This window comes from Triticum aestivum, chromosome 6A (assembly GCF_018294505.1).
Source record: "Triticum aestivum cultivar Chinese Spring chromosome 6A, IWGSC CS RefSeq v2.1, whole genome shotgun sequence".
NCBI lineage: Eukaryota > Viridiplantae > Streptophyta > Magnoliopsida > Poales > Poaceae > Triticum > Triticum aestivum.
Genome location: NC_057809.1, coordinates 37,727,450 through 37,753,778, shown reverse-complemented (window position 1 = coordinate 37,753,778; position 26,329 = coordinate 37,727,450).

Here is a 26,329-nt window from a genome sequence, read left to right as displayed (position 1 = left end):
TATCATTGTCATTCGTTTCATCATAGTATTCATCACTATAGTTGTCAACAAGTAAATCATCATCACCTAACAAGTCGTCTTCATCACTATTGAAATCAACATACTCAGGGTGCGATACCTTTGGACCTTTGGCCATGAAGCATCTTCCAATTCCTTCATTTGGTGAATCAAATATGTCATAGGAGTCGGTTGACACAAGTGCAAGACCGGCAACACCTTCATCTTGAGTATATTCGGAGTCGGAGTGATAGCTTCTCTCGGAGTCATTGTCGAAGTCGGAGCCGGATACCCATTCACTAACATGATCTTGATGTCTTCGTTTTGTGTAGCTCCTTGATGACTTATCCTTCCTTTCCAAATCCTTTCTTCTCCGAGAGGGTCTTCATTCATATCGATCATCCCTACTCCTTCTCTCCCTTGATGGTGATTCTTCTCTTCTATTTCTTCTCTTGGGAGAATCTTCTCTTCTCTTGTGGGGAGCCGTACACTCATTGGAGTAGTGTCCGGGTCTTCCACAATTGTAGCAGTTTCACTCTCGACTAGAAGATCTTTTGTCATTGTAGGACCTTGACTTGGAACTTCTCTCTTTGCTTCTATTCTTGTAGAACTTGTTGAAGTTCTTCACCATTAAGCTCAATTCTTCATTGAAGGTTTGTTTCTCACTTGATGATGTGGGGGCTTCACATGAGGCTTTGTAAGCACCACTTGACTTGTTATGGAGCTCCTCCTTATCCTTGAGTGACATCTCATGAGCAACAATTCTTCCAATGACTTCCGTTGGCTTGAGATCTTTGTAATTTGGCATCATTTGGATCAATGTGCATACGGTATCGTATTTTCCATCCAAGGCTCTTAGGATCTTCTTGATGATGAATTTGTCGGTCATCTCTTCACTTCCTAAGCCGGCAATCTCATTTGTGATAAGAGCAAACCTAGAGTACATTTCAGCGACACCTTCACCATCCTTCATTTTGAACTTGTCAAGTTGACTTTGAAGCACATACAACTTGGATTCCTTGATGGAGTCGGTACCTTCGTGCATCTCAATCAAACTATCCCAAATTTCCTTTGCATTCTCAAGACGGCTGATTTTGTTGAAGTCTTCAGGGCACAATCCGTTGAAGAGGATATCACAAGCTTGAGTGTTGTATTGCAGCATTTTCAACTCTTCCGCGGTGGCTTCACGATTCGGTTCTCTCCCATCAAAGAATTTGTTGGGGAACGTAGCAGAACTTTAAAATTTTCTACGCATCACCAAGATCAATCTATGGATTCATCTAGCAAAGAGGGAGAGGGGAGTGCATCTACATACCCTTGTAGATCACGAGCGGAAGCGTTCAAGAGAACGGGGTTGATGGAGTCGTACTCGTCGTGATCCAAATCACCGATGACCTATCGACGAACGGACGACACCTCCGCGTTCAACACACGTACGGTTGGGAAGTCGTCTCCTCCAACTTGATCCAGCAAGGGGGAAGGAGAGGTTGATGGAGATCCAGCAGCACGACGGCGTGGTGGTGGAAGCAACGGTGATCTCGGCAGGGCTTTGCCAAGCTCAGGGAGAGGGAGAAGTGTCACAGGAGAGAGAGGGAGGCGCCAGGGGCTAGGGTGCGGCTGCCCTCCCTCCCCCCACTATATATAGGACCCCTAGGGGGGGCGCCGGCCCTAGGAGATGCAATCTCCAAGGGGGGCGGTAGCCAAGGGGGGTGGAGTGCCCCCCAAGCCAAGTGGGGCGCCCCCACCCCTAGGGTTTCTAACCCTAGGCGCAGGAGGAGGCCCATGGGGGGCGCACCAGCCCACTAGGGGCTGGTTACCCTCCCACTTCTGCCCATGGGGCCCTCCGGGATAGGTGGCCCCACCCGGTGGACCCCCGGGACCCTTCCGGTGGTCCCGGTACAATACCGATTACCCCCGAAACTTTCCCGATGGCCGAAACTTGACTTCCTATATATAAATCTTCACCTCCGGACCATTCCAGAACTCCTCGTGACGTCCGGGATCTCATCCGGGACTCCGAACAACTTTCGGGTTACTGTATACTAATATCTCAACAACCCTAGCGTCACCGAACCTTAAGTGTGTAGACCCTACGGGTTCAGGAGACACACAGACATGGCCGAGACGACTCTCCGGTCAATAACCAACAGCGGGATCTGGATACCCATGTTGGCTCCCACATGCTCCTCGATGATCTCATCGGATGAACCACGATGTCGAGGATTCAATCAATCCCGTATACAATTCCCTTTGTCAATCGGTACGTTACTTGCCCGGGACCCGATCGTCGATATCCCAATACCTCGTTCAAGCTCGTTACCGGCAAGTCAATTTACTCGTACCGTAATGCATGATCCTGTGATCAACCACTTGGTCACATTGAGCTCATTATGATGATGCATTACCGAGTGGGCCCAGAGATACCTCTCCGTCATACGGAGTGACAAATCCCAGTCTCGATTCGTGCCAACCCAACAGACACTTTCGGAGATACCCGTAGTGTACCTTTATAGTCACCCAGTTACGTTGTGACGTTTGGCACACCCAAAGCACTCCTACGGTATCCGGGAGTTGCACAATCTCATGGTCTATGGAAATGATACTTGACATTCGGAAAAGCTATAGCAAACGAACTACACGATCTTTGAGCTATGCTTAGGATTGGGTCTTGTCCATCACATCATTCTCCTAATGATGTGATCCCGTTATCAATGACATCCAATGTCCATAGTCAGGAAACCATGACTATCTTTTGATTAACGAGCTAGTCAACTAGAGGCTCACTAGGGACGTGTTGTGGTCTATGTATTCACACATGTATTACAATATCCGGATAACACAATTATAGCATGAATAATAGACAATTATCATGAACAAAGAAATATAATAATAACCATTTTATTATTGCCTCCAGGGCATATTTCCAACAGTCTCCCACTTGCACTAGAGTCAATAATCTAGTTACACTGTGATGAATCGAACACCCATAGAGTTCTGGTGTTGATCATGTTTTGCTCTAGGGAGAGGTTTAGTCAACGGATCTGCCACATTCAGCTTTGTATGTACTTTACAAATATCCATGTCTCCATTTTGAACACTTTCACGAATGGAGTTGAAGCGACGCTTGATATGCCTGGTCTTCCTGTGAAACCTGGGCTCCTTGGCAAGGGCAATAGCACCAGTGTTGTCACAGAAGAGAGTCATCGGGCCTGACGCATTGGGAATGACTCCTAGGTCGGTAATGAACTCCTTCACCCAGATTGCTTCTTGTGCTGCCTCTGAGGCTGCCATGTACTCCGCTTCACATGTAGATCCCGCCACAACACTTTGCTTGCAACTGCACCAGCTTACTGCCCCACCATTCAAAATATATACGTATCCGGTTTGTGACTTAAGAGTCATCCAGATCTGGGTCGAAGCTAGCATCGACGTAACCCTTTACGACGAGCTCTTCGTCACCTCCATAAACGAGAAACATATCCTTAGTCCTCTTCAGGTACTTCAGGATATTCTTGACCGCTGTCCAGTGTTCCATGCCGGGATTACTTTGGTACCTTCCTACCAAACTTACGGCAAGGTTTACATCAGGTATGGTACACAGCATAACATACATGATAGACCCTATGGCCGAGGCATAGGGGACGACACTCATCTTTTCTCTATCTTCTGCCGTGATCGGGCATTGAGCCGTGCTCAATCTCATACCTTGCAACACAGGCAAGAACCCCTTCTTTGACTGGTCCATATTGAACTTCTTCAATATCTTGTCAAGGTACGTACTCTGTGAAAGACCAATGAGGCGTTTTGATCTATCTCTATAGATCTTGATGCCTAATATGTAAGCAGCTTCTCCAAGATCCTTCATTGAAAAACACTTGTTCAAGTAGGCCTTTATGCTTTCCAAGAATTCTAAATCATTTCCCATCAACAATATGTCATCCACATACAATATGAGAAATGCTACAGAGCTCCCAGTCACTTTCTTGTAAATGCAGGTGTCGGTGTCAAAACCGGCGGATCTCGGGTAGGGGGTCCCGAACTGTGCGTCTAGGCCGGATGGTAACAGGAGACAGGGGACACTTTGTTTTACCCAGGTTCGGGCCCTCTCGATGGAGGTAAAACCCTACTCCTGCTTGATTAATATTGATGATATGGGTAGTACAAGAGTAGATCTACCACGAGATCAAGGAGGCTAAACCCTAGAAGCTAGCCTATGGTATGATTGTTGTGTATGGAGTTGATTCTGTCCTACGGACTACAACCCCCCAGTTTATATAGACAGTGGATAGGGTTAGGGTTACATAGAGTCGGTTATAATGGTAGGAGATCTTGAATATCCGCATCGCCAAGCTTGCCTTCCACGCCAAGGAAAGTCCCCTCCGGACACGGGACGAAGTCTTCAATCTTGTATCTTCATAGTCCAGGAGTCCGGCTGAAGGTATAGTCCGGCTATCCGAACACCCCCTAATCCAGGACTCCCTCAGTAGCCCCTGAACCAGGCTTCAATGACGACGAGTCCGGTGCACAAAATTGTCTTCGGCATTGCAAGGCGGGTTCCTCCTCCAAGTCCTTCATAGAAGATTGTAATCACCAAGAATAGTGTCCGCCTCCGTAAAATAAGTTTCCACATATTGCCATAGAGAGAATAATATTAACACAAATCAAATCTGCTGACGTATTCTGCAGTGCACCATCACATTACAGCCAAATCCTTTATTCGAATTGTTTTTACTTTTCCACCTCAGCATGTTTCACGAGGCGGTTTCCTTGGCATGTCTTGTAAGAGCAGAGATCGTGTACCCCCCTTTTATGGGATTCTCATCAATACGGACGTGGGTAACCCAACCGTGCCCGTTGGCCTGCTTTCTTGATTGAAGGCAAGTCCCAAACGGTCACGGGGAGGGCTCCCGGTATTCAATCTCTTATAAAGAGACCAGGGCCCCGCTCCTTTTTCAATCTCAAACGAGTTCGCCTGTCGCCTCGAGTTCCAACACCCTAGGTTCCAGATTCCAGACGCTTCGGACCTTCGACAATGTCCGGTTCCGACCTTCAGGGCCGATGGATGCCCTCCTCCGTCATGGAGGAGGACGTGCTAAAGTTGAGAGAGGCTAAGTTCTTGACTGCCGAAATTCCGCACAGGTTGCCTGCTCAAGGGCAGGCTATCCCCAGTCCCCAGCCCGGTGAGAGCGTGGTGTTCGTATCTCACTTCCTTCGGGGGTTAGGCTTCCCGATAGATCCTTTCATGAGGGGGCTGCTGTTTTATTACGGGCTGGAATTTCATGACTTAGCCCCGGAGTCTATCCTCCACATTTCCTCATTCATTTGCGAAGCATTCCTCCATGTTACTCCTCACTTTGGATTATGGCTCAATACTTTTGGAGTGGAGCCGAAGATGATCAAGGGACGGCATGCAGAGTGCGGAGGTGCTGTCATAAGTAAGAATGCTGATGCTCCATGGCCCGGGGGCTCTTTTCAAGAGGAGCTCGGCTTGTGGCAACGAGAGTGGTTCTATATCACCGCTCCCAGGAGCGCCAAGTGGGTGGCGCCTCATACCTTTCGCTCGGGTCCCCCACCACGGCTAGCATCATGGGTTAACAAAGGATTAGATTGGGGATTATCCAAAGACGTGCCCCCTGTTGCAGGGCTGCATTAGGGATCTCTTAGAAGGAGACCTCAACCTGGTCAAGGTGACGCAGGTCATGCAGATTCGCCGAATATTGCCCGGCAAACGTCGCTCCCTTCGCCTGTGGGAGTTTAACCCAGAGGGACCGCGAGCTCTCCAGAATTTCATGGGCGCAACACCCGTGGAGATGTATAAACTTTTCTTTGGATCACAAGAGATGTATCCGGATTTAACCGAGGACGTAGGTCTAAGCTGCAATCGCCCGGATACTCAAGTAAGCAACCTTGTGCCCGGACCTTCTATCCGTATAATAAACTTGCCCCTAAAAGAGCTGTCCTTTTAAACAGGAGTGGATAGCGAAGGCAAAGTTGATCAGGTGTCCGGCTCCCTTTCCTGAAACCAGGCCGGATCTCGTGCTAGCCAGGATGCTAGAAATAATGCCTTTGGAGGGGGAGGACAAGAAGCTATGGCCTCCTCAAAGGAGGCTGCTCCGAAGGGAGGAACCGACAATTCCTCTCCTAAGGGGAAGAAAAGAGCCGCCTCTAACGATCCGGAAACCATGGTCTCGAAGCGGGGGAAAAAAAATCCTCATCAGAGGGTCCGACGCCGGGGAGTCCCTCGGCCGGACTACGCCCTCAGGGGGATCAACCCTCCAGCGAGCCGTAAGTAGAGAGAGGTTTTTCTTTTGAGGGATGAGAGAAATCTTTGATTTATATCTGAGAAGATTAACTGAAATTTTACCTTGTAGCTCGGACCTCAGCCGTTCTCAGCAGAGCTCGTCTTCGGGGGATCTTCTTCTGGAGATGATGGAGAGCGGGACGCCTCCCCCTGCCGTGCCGCCTAGCGAGGCGGGCGACCCTGAGGTGTCGTCGCGGAGGGTTTCTCCGAATCCGGCAGGGGTGGAAGGTGGCAGTGCGGCCCCCCGAAGTTCTCCATGTCCGGCCTTCGAAAGAGGCCATAGGACAAGTCCGGCATCGTCTGGTGCTTGGCTGGAGGAGCTAAAGATCCTTCTGGGGCGAGCTTCTATCTCAGAGGAGCACCGTGCATTGATGGGCATGGTGATTGAAGGATTTCATCCGCAGAAGGGGGATTGCATGAGGCCATCAAAAGCTTGCTGACGGGTTTTGAGGTATGTTAGATGATGTACACTTTTGTCAGTTGCGCATGAGTAAGATGCGCCCTGTGTAGATAGTAGCCCCTGAGACTCTGCGCGTTGTCAAGAAATGACGGCACGTAGAGGATCATAATCCCAGGTCTAAGATTTCACCTTTGAATTTAGGTGGCGGGGTGTTCGCAATCGAGCCGAACGGATGAATTTGCCGAACTAAAGCGGCAACTGGACGTGGCAGATGCCGACATCGCGCTTGTCAACAAGCGGCTTGATGAAGCTCAAGGTATGTAGTTTCTTCGGGTGGCGCCAGGTAAGAGGAGCTTCATGCCAGTGTCTTACAATGTGTGTGCTTGACGCAGATGGTACGGCCGCCATGGAGAATCTTAGGGCAGGACCTGCCCGAGCTAAGGAGCAAGCTAGAAAAGGCGATGCGGCTGCCCAGAAGGCCCTTGAAGAGCTGAGAGCCGAACAGGCTGCTCATTGCCGAAGCAAAGAGGAGATGGCCGAGATGGCCAAAAAGTTGAAAAGCGCTACCGACCGTTGCAGGCTTCTTGAGAAAGAAGACCAGGCGAAACAGACGGACTTAAAGAAGGCCGTCGCCAATGCCAAGGACGCGCGCTCTATGATGAGAGCTGCGAAGAAGGAGCTGCGTCAGGCCAAACAGATTGTGGCTGGAAAGCCCTTTATGCTGCAAAGGAAGGTTTGTGATCTGAAGTTTGCTCCGTTGGACCGTATGTGGAGTGTGGAGGACACCTATCTGGATTTGGCAGCGAGTGCTACTGATGCGACCGAACACTTTCGAGATCAGAAAGATCGCGAAGTGGAAAGACTTTTCTGGTCGCAGTTTCACAATCCAGAGCATCCACTGGCAGTAGGTGATCGTTTGGCTCAGTGGGCCGAACTGAATAGGTTGTCCGGACTCGCCATAAAGTATGTCGTGGGTCACTTGTGGCCGGGGAGTTCGGAGCCGAAGAGTTATTTCAGCTTGGTGCAGCAATTCCTTGACGCGGTGCCGCGTATAAATGCAATTAAGAAGTCAGCATTCATAGAGGGCGCTAGGATGGCTCTAGCCCGTGTTAAGACATACTGGGTAGAGATGGATACCATCGTTGTTGCGTCCCGAGACTCGGACCAAAGCCGAGTACCCTTCGAGCACTATTTTCAGGAAGTTCTTGAAGGCGCTCGTGTAATAGAGACGCAGTGCCCGAAAGATGCTATGTTATGATAGCATATGTAATTATAAAGTAATATTTTGATAAACTATAGTGGCCTTTTTTATACTTGTGCCCCCAAGTATTGTAAACACCGTCTATGCGGCCGTTTTAAGATATATATATATATATATTGAAGGAAATATGCCCTAGAGGCAATAATAAAGTTATTATTTATTTCCTTATATCGTGATAAATGTTTATTATTCATGCTAGAATTGTATTAACCGGAAACATAATACATGTGTGAATACATAGACAAACAGAGTGTCACTAGTATGCCTCTACTTGACTAGCTCGTTAATCAAAGATGGTTATGTTTCCTAACCATGAACAAAGAGTTGTTATTTGATTAACGGGATCACATCATTAGTTGAATGATCTGATTGACATGACCCATTCCATTAGCTTAGCACCCGATCGTTTAGTATGTTGCTATTGCTTTCTTCATGACTTAACATGTTCCTATGACTATGAGATTATGCAACTCCCGTGTGCCGGAGGAACACTTTGTGTGCTACCAAATGTCACAACGTAACTGGGTGATTATAAAGGTGCTCTACAGGTGGCTCCAAAGGTACATGTTGGGTTGGCGTATTTCAAGATTGGGATTTGTCACTCCGATCGTCGGAGAGGTATCTCTGGGCCCTCTCGGTAATGCACATCACATAAGCCTTGCAAGCATTGCAACTAATGAGTTAGTTGTGAGATAATGTATTACGGAACGAGTAAAGAGACTTGCCGGTAACGAGATTGAACTAGGTATTGAGATACCGACGATCGAATCTCGGGCAAGTAACATACCGATGACAAAGGGAACAACATATGTTGTTATGCGGTCTGACCGATAAAGATCTTCATAGAATATGTAGGAGCCAATATGGGCATCCAGGTCCCGCTATTGGTTATTGACCGGAGTCATGTCTTGGTCATGTCTACATTGTTCTCGAACCCGTAGGGTCCGCACGCTTAAGGTTTCGATGATAGTTATATTATGAGTTTATACGTTTTGATGTACTGAAGGTTGTTCGGAGTCCCGGATGTGATCACGGACATGACGAGGAGTCTCGAAATGGTCGAGACATAAATATTGATATATTGGAAGCCTATGTTTGAATATCGGAAGTGTCCCGGGTGAAATCGGGATTTTACCGGAGTACCGGGAGGTTACCGGAACCCCCCGGGAGCTATATGGACCTTAGTGGGCCTTAGTGGAAAAGAGAAGAGGTGGCCTGAGATGGGCCGCGCGCCCCTCCCCTCCGTTGGTCCGAATAGGACAAGGAGAGGGGGCCGGCCCCCCTTTCTCCTTTCCCCCTTCGCGAATCCTATTCCAACTAGGATTGGGGGGGGGGGAATCCTACTCCCCGAGGGAGTAGGACTCCTCCTGGTGCGCCTCTCCTAGGCCGGCTGCACCCCCCCTTGAGCCTTTATATACGGAGGCAGGGGCACCCTAGAGACACAAGTTGATCCACGTGATCATATTCTTAGACGTGTGCGGCGCCCCCTGCCACCATAGTCCTCGATAATATTGTAGCGGTGCTTAGGCGAAGCCCTGCGACAGTAGTACATCAAGATCGTTACCACGCCATCGTGCTGACGGACTCTTCCCCGACACTTTGCTGGATCGGAGGTCGGGGATCGTCATCGAGCTGAACGTGTGCTAAAACTCGGAGGTGCCGTAGTTTCGGTGCTTGATCAGTCGGGCCGTGGAGACCTACGACTACATCAACCAAACGCTTCCGTTGTCGATCTACAAGGGTACGTAGATCACACTCTTCCCTCTCGTTGCTATGCATCACCATGATCTTGCGTATGTGTAGGAATTTTTTTGAAATTACTACGTTCCCCAACAGTGGCATCTGAGCCTAGGTTTTATGTGTTGATGTTATATGCACGAGTAGAACACAAGTGAGTTGTGGGCGATATAAGTCATACTGCTTACCAGCATGTCATACTTTGGTTCGGCGGTATTGTTGGACGAAGCGGCCCGGACCGACATTATGCGTACGCTTACGCGAGACCGGTTCTCCCGACGTGCTTTGCACATAGGTGGCTTGCGGGTGACAGTTTCTCCAACTTTAGTTGAACCAAGTGTGGCTACGCCCGGTCCTTGCGAAGGTTAAAACAGCACCAACTTGACAAACTATCGTTGTGGTTTTGATGCGTAGGTAAGATTGGTTCTTGCTTAAGCCCGTAGCAGCCACGTAAAACATGCAACAACAAAGTAGAGGACGTCTAACTTGTTTTTGTAGGGCATGTTGTGATGTGATATGGTCAAGACATGATGCAAAATTTTATTGTATGAGATGATCATGTTTTGTAACTGAGTTATCGGCAACTGGCAGGAGCCATATGGTTGTCGCTTTATTATATGCAATGCAATCGCGCTGTAATGCTTTACTTTATCACTAAGCGGTAGCGATAGTCGTGGAAGCATAAGATTGGCGAGACGACAACGATGCTATGATGGAGATCAAGGTGTCGCGCCGGTGACGATGGTGATCATGACGGTGCTTCGGAGATGGAGATCACAAGCACAAGATGATGATGGCCATATCATATCACTTATATTGATTGCATGTGATGTTTATCTTTTATGCATCTTATCTTGCTTTGATTGATGGTAGCATTATAAGATGATCTCTCACTAAATTATCAAGAAGTGTTCTCCCTGAGTATGCACCGTTGCGAAAGTTCTTCGTGCTGAGACACCACGTGATGATCGGGTGTGATAGGCTCTACGTTCAAATACAACGGGTGCAAAATAGTTGCACACGCGGAATACTCAGGTTATACTTGACGAGCCAAGCATATACAGATATGGCCTCGGAACACGGAGACCGAAAGGTCGAGCGTGAATCATATAGTAGATATGATCAACATAGTGATGTTCACCAATGAAACTACTCCATCTCACGTGATGATCGGACATGGTTTAGTTGATTTGGATCACGTAATCACTTAGAGGATTAGAGGGATGTCTATCTAAGTGGGAGTTCTTAAGTAATATGATTAATTGAACTTTAATTTATCATGAACTTAGTCCTGGTAGTATTAGCATATCTATGTTGTGGATCAATAGCTCGCGTTGTTTCTTTCATATGTTTATTTTGATATGTTCCTAGAGAAAATTGTGTTGAAAGATGTTAGTAGCAATGATGCGGATTGGATCCGTGATCTGAGGTTTATCCTCATTGCTGCACAGAAGAATTATGTCCTTGATGCACCGCTAGGTGACGGGCCTATTGCAGGAGCAGATGCAGACGTTATGAACGTTTGGCTAGCTCAATATGATGACTACTTGATAGTTTAGTGCACCATGCTTAACAGCTTAGAATCGGGACTTCAAAGACGTTTTGAACGTCATGGACCATATGAGATGTTCAAGGAGTTGAAGTTAATATTTCAAGCAAATACCCGAGTTGAGAGATATGAAGTCTCCAACAAGTTCTATAGCTAAAAGATGGAAGAGAATTGTCGGGTGGTAGGTGCGACATATGCCAACGGGTGGCTTATCATTGTGGGAGCCAATAAAACATCGCCGGTGCCTGGAAACGGGATAAGGCGAAGACATGCACGCCGGCGAATCTTACCCAGCTTCGGGGCTCTTCGGGGAGATAACACCCCTACTGCTGCTCTGCGGGGTCTCTGCATGGTTACTAAATGAACAAGTAGCTACACAATGCTCCTCGAGCTGTTTGGGTGGAAGGAGGAAGAAGGGCACAGCTAGCTTGCTTCTTCTCCTTGTATCGTGTCTAGAACTAGCTTGGGAACCAAACCTTTGCATGGGTGCACCGGGGGGTTTATATAGGCCTACCCCCCGGGGGTACAATGGTAATCCGGCTGGGCGCGGGGCCCAGCCGTCTGTGACCGTGTTCGCCGGCTGGTGGGCCCCGCCGGCTGCCGGTGCCCTGGTCGACAAGCAGGCCCCACTATCCAGGGCCCGGTCGGTGGCTGATCACTGTCGCTCTATCCTGATGACGCGGGGTTGGTCGGGGTGAGCGTGGCTACAATGCCGCCGCCTTGGCGGGCGATTACTGTAGCCCCGCCACGTCTTGTCTCCTTAATGGGGCGTCTTCCTCGAAGAGGGTGGCAGGCCTGCTATGGGAAGCCGGCTCTCTATCTCGCCGGCTTGGGAGGAGGTGCGGCCGCCTTCGCCATCTCTTTGCCCGAAGGGGCCCACCGCCTCGGGGGCTTCGCTGGTGGCCCGTCGTGGGCGGCGTCAGTAGAGCCGCCGTGGCTACAGTGCAGCGCCGGGCGGGCCGTGGCTGCCCGTATGGCACACTGTACCAAGCGTGCTCCGGGTTTTGGGGGTGGCAGGCTTCACTGTAGCCACGCCCCGCTTCATCATCGCGGGGTGGACGCGTACTTTGCGGGTACGGCCTTGACTGCTTTATGGGAGCCGGCTCCTTGGAGTCGGCCTCTTCGCAGCCGGCTTCTCACAGTCGGCCCTCCCACAACTTTCTTCAAGAGGGTAAAGGGCGGGCCGCCCCCGAAGCCGGCCTAGAAGATAGCCGGCAGGGGGGAGGCGGCCCCAGGTCTTGAGTCCTCTTGAGAGCCGGACGGGCTCATAATTTTTTCAGAAGGGCCAGGGGAAGCCGGCTAGGCTACCCATGGCTATTTACTCCGATAGTAGTCCTCGAAGCTGAGCGAGCTTCGCGGCGGACAGAGGGACGAGAAGCTTGGTCAGATTCTTACCCTGAGGAGCCGACCTCACCGTCGTAGGCCGACTTCGGAGAACTTCTTTGTTTTATCAACATGACCGCGGTTGACCCGCATGCAGACCGTGGGCCCCACGACGGGCCACGTGGCGGTGAAGTCCTGCCGTCGCACGCGCGCGACGGGACGCCGCTGCAGGCCCGGGCCCGCCACTCCCTGGCCTCGGCCCGAGCGCAGATCTTCTGTGGCCCGAGGGGACGGCTCGCCTTCCCGTGGCCGTTTCTTCTTGTCTTTAGTGCGCAATAAACGCGGGGCATGGGGGAAGTGGGCACGATCGATCCCCACGACCCCCCACGCCGCGCCTTCTCGGCTCCGGCGCACGAGCCTACAAGTAGGAGGGGGAGGGGGAGAGGCAAAGGCTCGCTCGCTCCCCTGCTCCCCGTCCCTCCTCGTTCTCTTTTCTCTTCTTCTTCCTCTCGCGCCCAACGCAGCTTCCCGTCGCAGCTCCCCCACGCCTCCATGTCCATGGCGTTGTCGAACTCGTGGGACGGCTCCAACGTCCACGACAATCACATAGAGTTCCTCCGCCGGACCCGGCGCCTGCCCGCCGCCAACCTCGTGCAGGTTTGTCTGGCGCCGGAGACGGAAATCTCGCCGGCGCCGGAGGAAGGCGAGTGGGTCGTCTTCCGCGCGCATTACCTGCGCGGCTTTGGCCTCCCGGCGAGTGGGTTCATGCGCTCCTTCCTCGAGTTCTACCGCCTCCTGCCGCATCACCTCACGCCCAACGCGGTGATGCTGCTGTCGGCCTTCGTCTCCCTCTGCGAAGGCTTCTTGGGAGTGCTGCCCACGCTGGAGCGCTGGGCGGAGTTCTTCCAGAACAAGCTCGGCACCGTCATCGCCGGCGTGCCCGCCCCCTGCGGGGCCTTCATTGCTATGAAGAGGACAGGCGAGAGCAATCCCTTCCCGCACATCCCTTTAATCCAGTCGGTGAAGCTCTGGCAAAAATCATACTTCTACGTGAAGAATATCGCCTCGCAAGGAGACCACGTCAATCTGCTGGCCTACGTAGCCGGCCCGCCGGCTGGAAGGCAGCCGTCTTGGGGCTTCAGATCCAAGTCCTTATCTCCGGCTGGGAACGCCGCCATCGCCCGGCTTCGGGTAATGATCCAGTCGGAAGGCTTTCGCGGAGCCGACTTGGTGGCCGCCTTCGTGGAGCGCCGGATCCTTCCTCTCCAAAGCCGGCCCCACATGATGTGCCAGATGAGCGGCTGCCTCGATCCATGCCGGCTGAGCACATGGGAAATGCCCCATGCCGAGGTGGCGCTCATGGTCAACTACATCGCCAACTCAAGCTCGCCGACGACTGGCAATACGGCAAGGCGCCGTACTCTCGTGCCAATCCCCCGCCCTTGGTAGGTCCTTCTTTCTATCTTCTTTCTGTCATTAGCCGGCTTTATACCGGCCGGCTTCTGACCAGGCGGTTCCTTTTTATCAGAACCCTCTTCTTCCGCCGCCAGCCGGGGCGGCAGGAGTCGAACGCCGGTATGCCCCCGACCGTGTGGTAGATGATATTGACGACCCGGACCTGGGGGCGGCCGCCATGGAAGACGCCGCCACGGGGGACGTCGCTGAGCCCGGAGGCACGGGGCTCTCAGCCAGCTTTGACGACTGGACGAATGACGCCGACGCCGAAGAAATCCCGCGTCGCCAGCCGGCAGCCGATCGTCACAGCGCGGGCTCGTCCGCCGCGCCAGTTGCCGGTGGTGGAACGTCAAAGCGCCGGGCCGCGCTTCCTCTCTTCGGTAGTCGGCCGAAGAAGACGAGGGCCTCCGCTGCGGCAACGAGGCGAGACGAGGCGGTGGCGAAGGCGGCCCGCTTCCGGAGGGCGGTAAAGCAGCCTCAGGCGGTTTCATCATAAGTCTTTGGCTACTTGCATGCCTGTTTTTTGTTGTCTTCTTTTGTTCTAACCCTCCTCTATTTTCTGGGCAGGGCGCCGCTTTCCCTTGAGCGGGGCCCAGGCGGCTCTATGGTTGGGCTGGGTGCCGGATCTTCAGGGCCCCGCCGTGTGGACCCCCGCGCCGACCTTGCGGAAGCCACGGAGCGGAACGCCCGCGAGGCGGGAGAGGAGAGGGAGGCGGCGGAGCGGGAGGCCGCCCGGGCGGCAAAGGAGCAGGCTGACGCGGCAGCCGAGACTCCGACGGAGCGGGCAACCGTGGAAATGGAGGCGGAGGGCACGCGTAGCCGGCCTCCACTGCTCGTCATCCCCCTCTGCACCGTGGACCCGGACATCCTGCTGCCCTTGGCGGAGGAGATCACCCCAGATCAGCCGCCGGTGCAAAGGGAGGAGCTCTTTGAGGTCTTCGCGGAGAGGACGCCGCCGGCAGCGCCAACTGGAGCGGGCGAAGGCGGCCAGTCGTCGGCGGCGCCGGAGGAGCCGGCCCGGGGCGTACCCGAGGTCGAAGCTGGCCTTGAGATTCAGCTAGCGGCGAGCCAGCGCGCCGGAGAGAACACGGCCCCGCCGGACACGCGCCAAGCCGCGGGTGCCAACCAGTCGGCGGAGGCCTTGGAGGAGGCCAGCTCTGCCACGTCCGGGTGGACTCCCAGCGGAGGGAGTGGCGAGCTGAACATGGCGGCCCAAGGGGTTCGGAGCCGGCTGCAGGCTCAGGCCGCCCTCCTGCAGCAATATACTCAGGAGTTCTTGTTGACGCGGGCTGCTATCCGGGTAAGTTTTTCACTTGTCGACCGCTCTAGTCCTCTGATTTCTTCCGTGGGGGCGCGCCAGCGCACCCACTGGGTGTAGTCCCCGAGATCCGGGCCGACTGCAGCGCAGTCGGGTGGGATCTTTCTTGACGACCATCCTAACTCTGTTTTCTGTCTGAACCTTAGGATTATCACAACTCTCGTGCTGCCGCCTTCAACTCCCAGGCTCAGGAGCTGGGCCGGAGGACCGATGACCTGGCCAGCAGCCGACGTAAGTACTTTCCTCTTATCTGTCTCTTGTGGGGGCGCGACAGCGCACCCACTGGGTGTAGTCCCCGAGATTCGGGCCGACTGCTGAGCAGTCGGGTCGGATCTTCCTTGACGACCTTTCCCTCATTGACTTTTTCTCTTTGTCTTTTGCTCATGCAGGGGCCAACGCCGACTTGCGGAGGGAGCTTGGCGAGGCGCAGACCGCTCTTCGCGCCAGGGACGCCGAGTACGCCGCCTTGGTCCAAGAGCGCGACCGCATGGTCAAGAAACTGTCCGACCAGGAAGAAAGCCACAAGGCGGCCCTGCAGAAGGCGCAGGACAGCGAGGCTTCCCTGAAGGCAGAGTTTGAGACCTAGGCGCCGAGCTGGGCCGAGACGCGTCAGGCGCTGGAGGAAGGCTTCGGCCGAATCGAAGACCTGATCGATGGTAAGCCACTTTTCTTGCCCTTACTCCATCTGCTAGACGCCTGGAGTTTTATTCTGGCCTGTGCTTGTTACTTTGCGCAGATTACTTTCCCGGCCACTCCGTCCTCGCCACCCAAGCCATCGAGTCCCATCGCGAGGCGCGCCGTCAGGCTGGAGCTGACGTTGCGCCGGATGCAAATCGGACGTTGGGGGAGCAGCTCATTACCGTCCAGGCGCGACTGCAGCCGGCCCATCGGATGCTCCGCCGGCTCCAACGTGCCGGGGCGCAGGTGCTGGCTGCCCTCTGGCCCGGCCAGATGACCCCCCGCACCCCAAGCCGGACCGCCGACTGGCTGGAAGTCACAGTCGGCCGCTTTGAAGCTTGGAAGGCGTCGGCAGCCCGTCTTGGGGCCGGGCGGGCGTTGGAGTTCGTCCGCGCATGGTACCCAGGGATAAGCCTGGACCAGCTGCGAACTTGGCGGCTGGAGGCCGACGCGGAGCTGGAGGAGATACGGCCGACGATCGCCCAGTGCGCCTCGGCAATCGCCGAGTGCACCGACACCAGCGTCTTCGTGCCTGAACTTAATGACGACGGCGTCGCCCAGCCAGAGGAGTGGTTCGGGCTGAACCCGGCGGTGGGCGAGGACTCGGCCGAGGAGATCGCCTCCAGCGACGAGGGCAAGGATGACGAGGAAGAGGACGGTGAAGACGCCGAGCCGGCCAGTGGAACGACCGACCGTCCTCAAGCCGACCGTGCCTCCAGCAACGAGCAACGCGGAAGCGCGCCCTCTGCCGGAGGCGGTAATCAGGCCGAAGTTGGTCAGCCGGCCGCTCCTTCAGCCGGCGCAACCGTCTCCACCGCCCAGCCCAGCTTGTCAGCTGCCCCGCCGGCTTGATCTGCCGTCCTTGTTGTTCCTGCTTTTGTCTTTTCAAACAACTTTAAGTTTTCGCAATTCCACCCACTAGGGGTGTATCAAACTATGTTGGATGCTGACCTCTCTGGAGGTCCTTTGTGTAAATATTGTTGTGTGCATGTTTTGGTTTCCATCCGAGTGCACTTTTTATCCTTAGGCTTTTTCCTTTGCCGCCTTCCCTCTTTGGGAAGGCAAGTACTCGAGCTTTCTTGGATTTGAAGTGAACTGAATGCAAGCCGGCCGGCCGGCTACTCTGGTAGTCGGTCGGCGGGAGGCGGCAAGCCGGCTTTTGTTATATAAGTCCGTTAGTCCCTAGCCGTTTTTCGTGTGCACATCCTTTCCGGCTTGTGACTCTTGCCAGCCGGGCAGCCGGTTCTTCGAACTGCGATTTTGGCAAGAGCTAAGCCTGGGTGTCGGCACATTACTTGTCTGACCGCGGGTAGGACTCCTAATATAACTCCAGTCGGCTAGTCCCCGGGCCGACTCGTCGAACCCGGTGCCGAACAAAATAAATAAATGAAAAGACGATATCATACGCATGATAATTTTCATTCATAGATAAAAGAGGGCAGTCCCAGGGCCGTCCTCGGGGGGCCTGTTGTTTCATACTTAGTACAAAAGTTAGCGCGATACATACTGCATTTCAACTGTAAAATCTTCGAAGGAGGTTGGCGTTCCATGGTCGTTCCGACTCCTTGCCGGAGTCGTCTCTCTTGCGTGCCTTGGGCTTCTGCGCGTCGATGAGGTAGTAGGAATCGTTGCCTAGAGCTCTGCTGACGACAAAGGGGCCTTCCCAGGGGGCTGCGAGCTTGTGCTGGCCGGCTGTTCGCTGGATCAGCCGGAGCACAAGGTCGCCCTCCTGGAAGGATCTTGGCCTGACCTTCCGGCTGTGGTAGCGGCGCAAACCCTGCTGGTAGATGGCAGACCGGCTGAGGGCTAATAGCCGGCCTTCTTCCAGCAGGTTGACGCTGTTTTCTCGTGCGTCTTTGGCCTCTGCCTCCGTGTACATGGTTACCCGAGGCGAGTTGAACTCGATGTCTGTTGGGATGACTGCCTCAGCACCGTACATGAGGAAGAAAGGAGTGAAGCCGGTTGATCTATTTGGGGTAGTACGCAGACTCCATAGGACAGCCGGTAGCTCGTCGAGCCAACAGCCGGCTGAACGTTCCAGAGGTACGAACAGTCGGGGCTTGATGCCGGAGAGGATGAGGCCGTTTGCTCACTCGACCTGGCCGTTTGACTGCGGGTGGGCGACGGACGCAAGGTCCAGCCGGATACCTTGTGCGGCGCAGAATCGTGCCAAGGCTCCTTTGGCAAAATTCGTGCTGTTGTCGGTGATGATGCTGTGCGGTACGCCATACCGGGTTGTTATATCTGCGATGAAAGTCACCGCAGTCGGCCCATTCAGCTTCTTGATCGGCTTTGCCTCGATCCACTTGGTGAATTTGTCCACGGCGATGAGCAAATGCGTCATGCCGCCGCGCGCCGTCTTGAATGGGCCCACCATGTCCAGTCCCCAGACGGCAAAGGGCCAGGTGAGGGGAATGGTCTTGAGTGCCGAAGCCGGCATGTGTTGCTTGGAACTGAAAAGCTGGCAGCCTTTGCAGTGTTTGACTAACTCTTTGGCGTCGTCCAAAGTAGTCAGCCAGAAAAAACCGTGGCGGAAGGCTTTGGCAACAAGTGATCTTGAGGCGGCGTGGTGGCCGCACTCTCCCTGGTGTATATCTTTGAGGATTGCGATGCCCTTCTCCTGCTCGACGCATCGCTGGAGGACTCCCGTGGCACTGCGCTTGACAAGTTCTCTGTTGATGATCGTGTATGCTCCGGCTCGACGTTGGACTTGTCTCGCTTCTGTTTCGTCAGCCGGCAGATCTTGGTTCACTAAGAAGTTGAGGATGGATTGGGCCCATGATGGAGCTGCGACCTCCCCTACCGCCAATGTGGCTACTGCCACCAGGGTGGGCGGGCTGGGTGATGAAGTGCTGGAGTCGGCCGCCGCTTGCTGTGCTGAAGAAGTCCCCGGGCCGGCTACCGCAGTCCCCGAACTGGGTGCGGCAGTCCCCGAGCCGGCTACTGCAGTCCCCGAACTGGGTGCGGCAGTCCCCGAGCCGGCTACTGCAGTCCCCGAGCCGAGTACTGAAGTCCCTGGGTCGCCTGCTTGGTTCTTCGAGCCAGACCCGGCCCTGTCGGGGTCAAGCGGCACGAAGATGGAATCGGATTCCGGAGACGGCTTGATGGACGGCTTGAGGAGGCGTTTTAGGGCGACGCCGGTTGGTATTGCTTGCCGCATGGAGCCTATTCGGGCCAGGGCATCTGCTGGCTCGTTGTCGGCTCGCGGTACGTGGAGGAATTCACATCCATCAAAGTACCCACTGATTTGCTGCACTAGGAAGCGGTAGCTTTCCATGTTTGCGTCTTTGGCATCCCAGTCGCCAGATGATTGCTGAACCACCAAATCCGAGTCGCCATAACATAGGATCCGGCGGATGCCGAGTTCCTTGGCAAGCCGGAGCCCATGTATGAGCGCCTCGTACTCGGCTACGTTGTTGGAGGCGGCGAAGTGGATCTGCAGCGTGTATCTGAGCTTGTCGCCCTTAGGAGAGGTAAGGACGACGCCGGCTCCCAAGCCGGTGCGCATCTTGGATCTGTCAAAGTGCATGCGCCAATGGGTGGAGTCAGGAGCTGGGGGTAAGTACTGGGTCTCGGCCCAGTCGATGAGGAAGTCGGCCAGTGCTTGTGACTTGATGGCGGTGCGGGGTTGGTAGAAGATCGTGTAAGGGGCCAGCTCGATGGCCCACTTAGCCACCCGGCCGGATGCATCCCGGCTGCCTATGATCTCGGCCAGCGGGGCAGTGCATACGACCGTGATGGGATGTTCTTGAAAGTAGGGCTTCAGTTTCTTGGCGGTGAAGTACACGCCATAGCACATCTTCTGGTAGTGCGGGTAGTTCTGCTTTGAGGCGGACAGCACCTCGCTCAAGTAATACACCGGCCTCTGGACCGGCTGGGCTCGGCCTTCTTCGGGGCGTTGGACTACGATGACGGTGCTGACCACCCGGCTAGTAGCGGCAATATAAAGGAGCATGGGCTCTTTCTCAGTCAGCGCCGCCAGGACAGGCGGCGTGGTCAGCATTTTCTTCAGCTCGTGGAAAGCTTGGTCGGCCTGGTCATTCCACTCGAAGTGAGTGCTCTTCTTCATGAGGCGGTAGAGAGGGAGAGCTTTCTCTCCAAGCCGGCTGATGAAGCGGTTCAAAGATGCCAGGCACCCGGTGAACTTCTGGATTTCTCGAAGCTTGGTTGGGATCGCCATCCTCTCGATGGCCTTCATCTTCACTGGGTTGCACTCGATGCCGCGTTCGGAGACCAGAAAGCCTAGAAGCTGGCCGGCTGGCACTCCGAACACGCATTTCTCGGGGTTGAGCTTGATTCAGAACTGGCGCAGGTTCTCGAATGTTTCTTTCAGGTCTTCCAGCAAAGTGCCGTGCTTCTCCGTCTTCACCACGATATCGTCCACGTAGACGTGGGCGTTTTTGCCGAGCTGCGTGAGGAGGCACTTCTGCATGCAACGCTGAAAGGTGGCACCGGCATTCCTCAAGCCGAATGTCATAGTCAGGTAGCAGAAGGCTCCAAATGGCGTGATGAAGGCGGTCTTCAGGCGGTCATCCGGGTTCAGTTTTATCTGGTGGTATCCTGAATAAGCATCCAAAAAATTCAACAGCTCGCATCCGGCTGTGGAGTCTATTACTTGGTCAATCCTTGGCAGGGCGAAGGGATCTTTGGGGCAGGCCTTGTTGAGGCTAGTGTAATCTATGCACATGCGCCATTTGTTATTCTTCTTCAGCACGAGGACCGGGTTGGCTAGCCATTCTGGAAAGAAAACTTCCATAATGAAGCCGGCTGCCAGAAGCCGGGCTATCTCCTCCCCCATGATCCTTCTCTTCTCCTCTGACAGTCGGCGGAGAGGCTGCTTGACTGGTTTTGCATCCTCCCGCACATGTAGTTTGTGCTCGGCGAAATCCTTCGGAACACCCGGCATGTCCTTGGGGGACCATGCAAAGATATCCCGATTCTCACGGAGGAAATCGGCGAGCTCGCCTTCCTATTTGCTGTTTAGGCTTGCCCCAATGACGGCAAACCTTTCGGGGTGCTCGGGGTCGAGCTGTATTTTCTTGGTCTCCTTGGCCGGCTGGAAAGATCCTTGGGCATCATACTCCTTGGAGTCAGCGGGCTGGCTCAGCTGCTTGCTGGCCAGGGCCACGACCCGGTCCAGCGTCTACTTTTCTTCGGCAATCACGAGGGATTCGGCCAGCCGGCTGCTGGCCGCGGCGCAGTCGGCGGATTTCTTGTAATCGCCGGTGATGGTGATGATGCCCTTGGAGCTTGGTATCTTCATCTTGAGGTATGCGTAGTGGGGGACCGCCATGAACTTGGCCAAGGCGGGTCGGCCAAGCAAGGCGTGGTAAGGGCTCTCCAGGTCCACCACCTCGAACCAGATCGCTTCCCGGCGGAAATGCTCCTTGCCCCCAAAGAGTACGTCGATCTTGATCTTGCCAATGGGGGCGCTGGACAAACCGGGTACGATGCCGTGAAACACCGTCCGAGTCGGCACAAGCTGTTTTGTCTTGACACTTAACTTCTCCAGGGTGTCGCGGTACAGGATGTTGATGCTGCTTCCGCCATCGATCAGCACGCGGGAGAAGCGGGCGGCGCGTGTGTCCATCGCGAGGGTGGCCTCCAGGACCAAAGCGTAGGAGCCAGGGGACGGCATCACCTCTGGGTGGTCGGCCCGGCTCCAGCTGATGGATTTCTCTGACCAATGCATGTGTCCGGCTGGGCTAGCGGCGTCCACATTGACTTCTTGATGCTCTCGGTGCTTGCTGCGCCGGTCTTCGGGCTGGCTCGTAAAGATGACGTAAGATGCTTGCTCGTCGGGGAACTCGTCCTGCACGGCGTCGACCGCGGGCCGAGCGGCCTTGGGCGGTGGAGCCGGAGGCGGCGGGCCGGTAGGCGGAGTCGGCGTGAGCCCTTCGCGCTTGGAGATTCGGGCGAGCCAGTTACACTTTCGGGTTGTGTGGTTGGACGGCTTCGCGCCGCTATGGAACTTGCACGGGGCGTCAAGAGTTTGTTCGTAGGAGAAAGCCGGCTGCCAAGCCGGGCGGCCGCCCTTGGGCTTCTTGGGCGTGGGCCACCCCTCAGGCGGCGTGTCTTCAACCGTGGCCACCTGCCGGCTAGCGGGAGGCGGCGCATGGCCTTTGCGCTTCTGGTCATTCGGGTGTTGGCATCGGCCGGAATCTCCCACCGGCGTGTTGGGCGCCGGATTAAGCACTTTCCCGGACGCGTCCACCCGGAGCTCGGTCTTCATCAAAGAGTCGGCGGTGGCGTACTTGTCGGCGATGTTCAGGAGCTCGTCGAGGGTAGTCGGCTCGTCGCAAAGGAGCTTGTGCTTGAGGAGGGTGCCCTCTCGGCACCCGGTAGTGAAGTTTTCGATGGCCTACACCTCGTGCACACCTTCCCAAGAATTGCGGAGCTCGGCCCAACGCGTGAGGTAGTCGCGGGTGGACTCGGCTGGGCCCTGTACGCACAGGGAGAGCTGCCTGGGCTTGGGAGCCCGCTTGTAGGTGCTGGTGAAGTTGCGAACGAAGGCTTCAGTGAAATCTACCCAGCTGTTGATGCTGAGAGGCTTGAGGCTGTTAAGCCAAGTCCGTGCCCTGCCTTGCAGCATGAGGGGCACGTACTTCACGGCAATGCATCGGTTGCCGTTGGCGATGCTGACGGCTGTGGAGTAGTCGGTCAGCCAGTCATCCGGTTTCACCGAGCCGTTGTACTTGGGCGTGTCTCTTGGGAGCAAGAACCCTTTGGGGAAGGGCTCGTCGCGGATGCGGGGCCAAAACAGGGCGGGCCGACATCGTCCTCGTCTTCTAGCACCAGGGATCTGGTCAGGCGGTTGATCCGGTGGCGGGCGTCGTTCTCGCCGACTCCTTCGCGGCGACCTAGCTGGGCGCTGAGAGTCGGGTGCGCCACTGGAGGCGGGGTGGGGGTATCTCTCTCCACGAGCTCGAGGCGGAGGCGGGCTGCCCCGCCATTCCATGGCTCGGGGATGGCCGTCAGCGTCTCGCTCGATGGAGATTCGGGTCCGGCTTCGGCTGGAAGCCGGCTCTTTCTCGCGCCACGCGCGGGTGTTGCTTGTAGTCGGCGTCCGGGAAGTCGCCCCGTCATTGCGGCGCGGGGGAGGGCTTCCCGCGCGGGCGTCGGCTTCGTGCCGCTGAGCGGCCGCGTCAATTAGTTGCTGTATGCGCCGCGTCATGTGGGGGAGATCTTCGGCTTCCAAGCCGTCCAGCTCGTCTATGGCCGCCTGGGCGGCGCGCAGGTTCTCGAGCGGAGTGGCGTAGACCGGGCGATCGACTCCCAGCGTGTCGGCGATGACGGCGCCGCATTGCCTGACAGCACCAGCCCGGCTTGGGCCAGCCGGGGCCGGCGTGCCGAAGGCGGCGCGGTCAGCTTCGCGCTGGTAGGCCTCAGTGAGGCGTCTTACAGAGGCCAGCCTCTGCCCTCCGCGTGGAGGGCGAGATGGCGTGCCTTCAGTGCTTCGTCGTCGGCATCAGCCGGGAGGGGGACGGACAAGTCGTGGGCCGCCGCGCGCAGGGCGTCGTGGGCGCCCTCGTCGGCTAGGCCGTCATGGCCGATAACCATCACCTCAGTGGTGACAGTATCGCGATCGCCGGCCGGAGGGAGTGGTTCATTGTAGATCGTGACGTTGGTGGGGAAGGTGTCGTAGGACACCGTGTCGGAGTCGACAGGCATCGGGTTGGTGGAGCCAACTGACTCCAGATCTGCAGCAGGCTCGCTGGAGACGTGGAGCTGGCCAAGGAGGTTGGCGAGGTGGTCGGTGCCTGCATCGAAGGCGAGCTCGTCGGAGATGCGGGCCTTGTTGAGGAGATCGGCGAGGCCGCTCGCCGCGCAGATGTCGGTGACGCTTTGTAGCGCGTCGTGGCAAGCGCCATCGGGCGAGCTGGGCTGGCTACGCTCGCGGGGGAGGAAGAGGGTTCCCGTCCAGAACAGGTCTCGGGACGATGGTGCACCTGGCCCCACGGTGGGCGCCAAATGTCGGGTGGTAGGTGCGACATATGCCAACGGGTGGCTTATCATTGTGGGAGCCAATAAAACATCGCCGGTGCCTGGAAACGGGATAAGGCGAAGACATGCACGCCGGCGAATCTTACCCAGCTTCGGGGCTCTCCGGGGAGATAACACCCCTACTGCTGCTCTGCGGGGTCTCCGCATGGTTACTAAATGAACAAGTAGCTACACAATGCTCCTCGAGCTGTTTGGGTGGAAGGAGGAAGAAGGGCACAGCTAGCTTGCTTCTTCTCCTTGTATCGTGTCTAGAACTAGCTTGGGATCCAACCCTTTGCATGGGTGCACCGGGGGGTTTATATAGGCCTACCCCCCGGGGGTACAATGGTAATCCGGCTAGGCGCGGGGCCCAGCCGTCTGTGACCGTGTTCGCCAGCTTCCGTGCCGACTGCTGGGGCCCGCCGGCTGGTGGGCCCCGCCGGCTGCCGGTGCCCTGGTCGACAAGCAGGCCCCACTATCCAGGGCCCGGTCGGTGGCTGATCACTGTCGCTCTATCCTGATGACGCGGGCTTGGTCGGGGTGAGCGTGGCTACAGTGCCGCCGCCTTGGCGGGCGATTACTGTAGCCCCGCCACGTCTTGTCTCCTTAATGGGGCGTCTCCTTCGAAGAGGGTGGCAGGCCGGCTATGGGAAGCCGACTCTCTATCTCGCCGGCTTGGGAGGAGGTGCGGCCGCCTTCGGCATCTCTCTGCCCGAAGGGGCCCACCGCCTCGGGGGCTTCGCTGGTGGCCCGTCGTGGGCGGCGTCAGAGCCGCCGTGGCTACAGTGCCGCGCCGGGCGGGCCGTGGCTGCTCGTACGGCGCACTGTACCAAGCGTGCTCCGGGTTTTGGGGGTGGCAGGCTTCACTGTAGCCACGCCCCGCTTCATCATCGCGGGGTGGACGCGTACTTTGCGGGTACAGCCTTGACTGCTTTATGGGAGCCGGCTCCTTGGAGTCGGCCTCTTCGCAGCCGGCTTCTCACAGTCGGCCCTCCCACAGCTTTCTTCATGAGGGTAAAGGGCGGGCCGCCCCCGAAGCCGGCCTAGAAGATAGCCGGCAGGGGGGGAGGCGGCCCCAGGTCTTGAGTCCTCTTGAGAGCCGGATGGGCTCGTAATTTTTTCAGAAGGGCCAGGGGAAGCCGGCTAGGCTACCCATGGCTATTTACTCCGACAGTAGTCCCAGAAGCTGAGCGAGCTTCGCGGCGGACAGAGGGACGAGAAGCTTGGTCCGCTTCTTACCCTGAGGAGCCGACCTCGCTGTCGTAGGCCGACTTCGGAGAACTTCTTTGTTTTATCAACATGACCGCGGCTGACCCGCGTGCAGACCGCGGGCCCCACGACGGGCCACGTGGCGGTGAAGTCCTGCCGTCGCACGCGCGCGACGGGACGCCGCTGCAGGCCCAGGCCCGCCACTCCCTGGCCTCGGCCCGACCGCAGATCTTCTGTGGCCCGAGGGGACGGCTCGCCTTCCCGTGGCCATTTCTTCTTGTCTTTAGTGCGCAATAAACGCGGGGCGTGGGGGAAGTGGGCACGATCGATCCCCACGACCCCTCACGCCGCGCCTCCTCGGCTCCTGCGCACGAGCCTACAAGTAGGAGGGGGAGGGGGAGAGGCAAAGGCTCGCTCGCTCCCCCGCTCCCCGTCCCTCCTCGTTCTCTTTTCTCTTCTTCTTCCTCTCGCGCCCAACGTAGCTTCCTGTCGCAGCTCCCCCACGCCTCCATGTCCATGGCGTTGTCGAGCTCGTGGGACGGCTCCAACATCCACGACGATCACATAGAGTTCCTCTGCCGGACCCGGCGCCTGCCCGCCGCCAACCTCGTGCAGGTTCGTCTGGCACCGGAGACGGAAATCTCGCCGGCGCCGGAGGAAGGCGAGCGGGTCGTCTTCCGCGCGCATTACCTGCGCGGCTTCAGCCTCCCGGCGAGTGGGTTCATGCGCTCCTTCCTCGAGTTCTACCGCCTCCAGCCGCATCACCTCACGCCCAACGCGGTGATGCTGCTGTCGGCCTTCGTCTCCCTCTGCGAAGGCTTCTTGGGAGTGCTGCCCACGCTGGAGCGCTGGGCGGAGTTCTTCCAGAACAAGCTCGGCACCGTCATCGCCGGCGTGCCCGCCCCCTGCGGGGCCTTCATCGCTATGAAGAGGACAGGCGAGAGAAATCCCTTCCCGCACATCCCTTTAATCCAGTCGGTGAAGCTCTGGCAAAAATCATACTTCTACGTGAAGAATATCGCCTCGCAAGGAGACCGCGTCAATCTGCTGGCCTACGTAGCCGGCCCGCCGGCTGGAAGGCAGCCGTCTTGGGGCTTCAGATCCAAGTCCTTATCTCC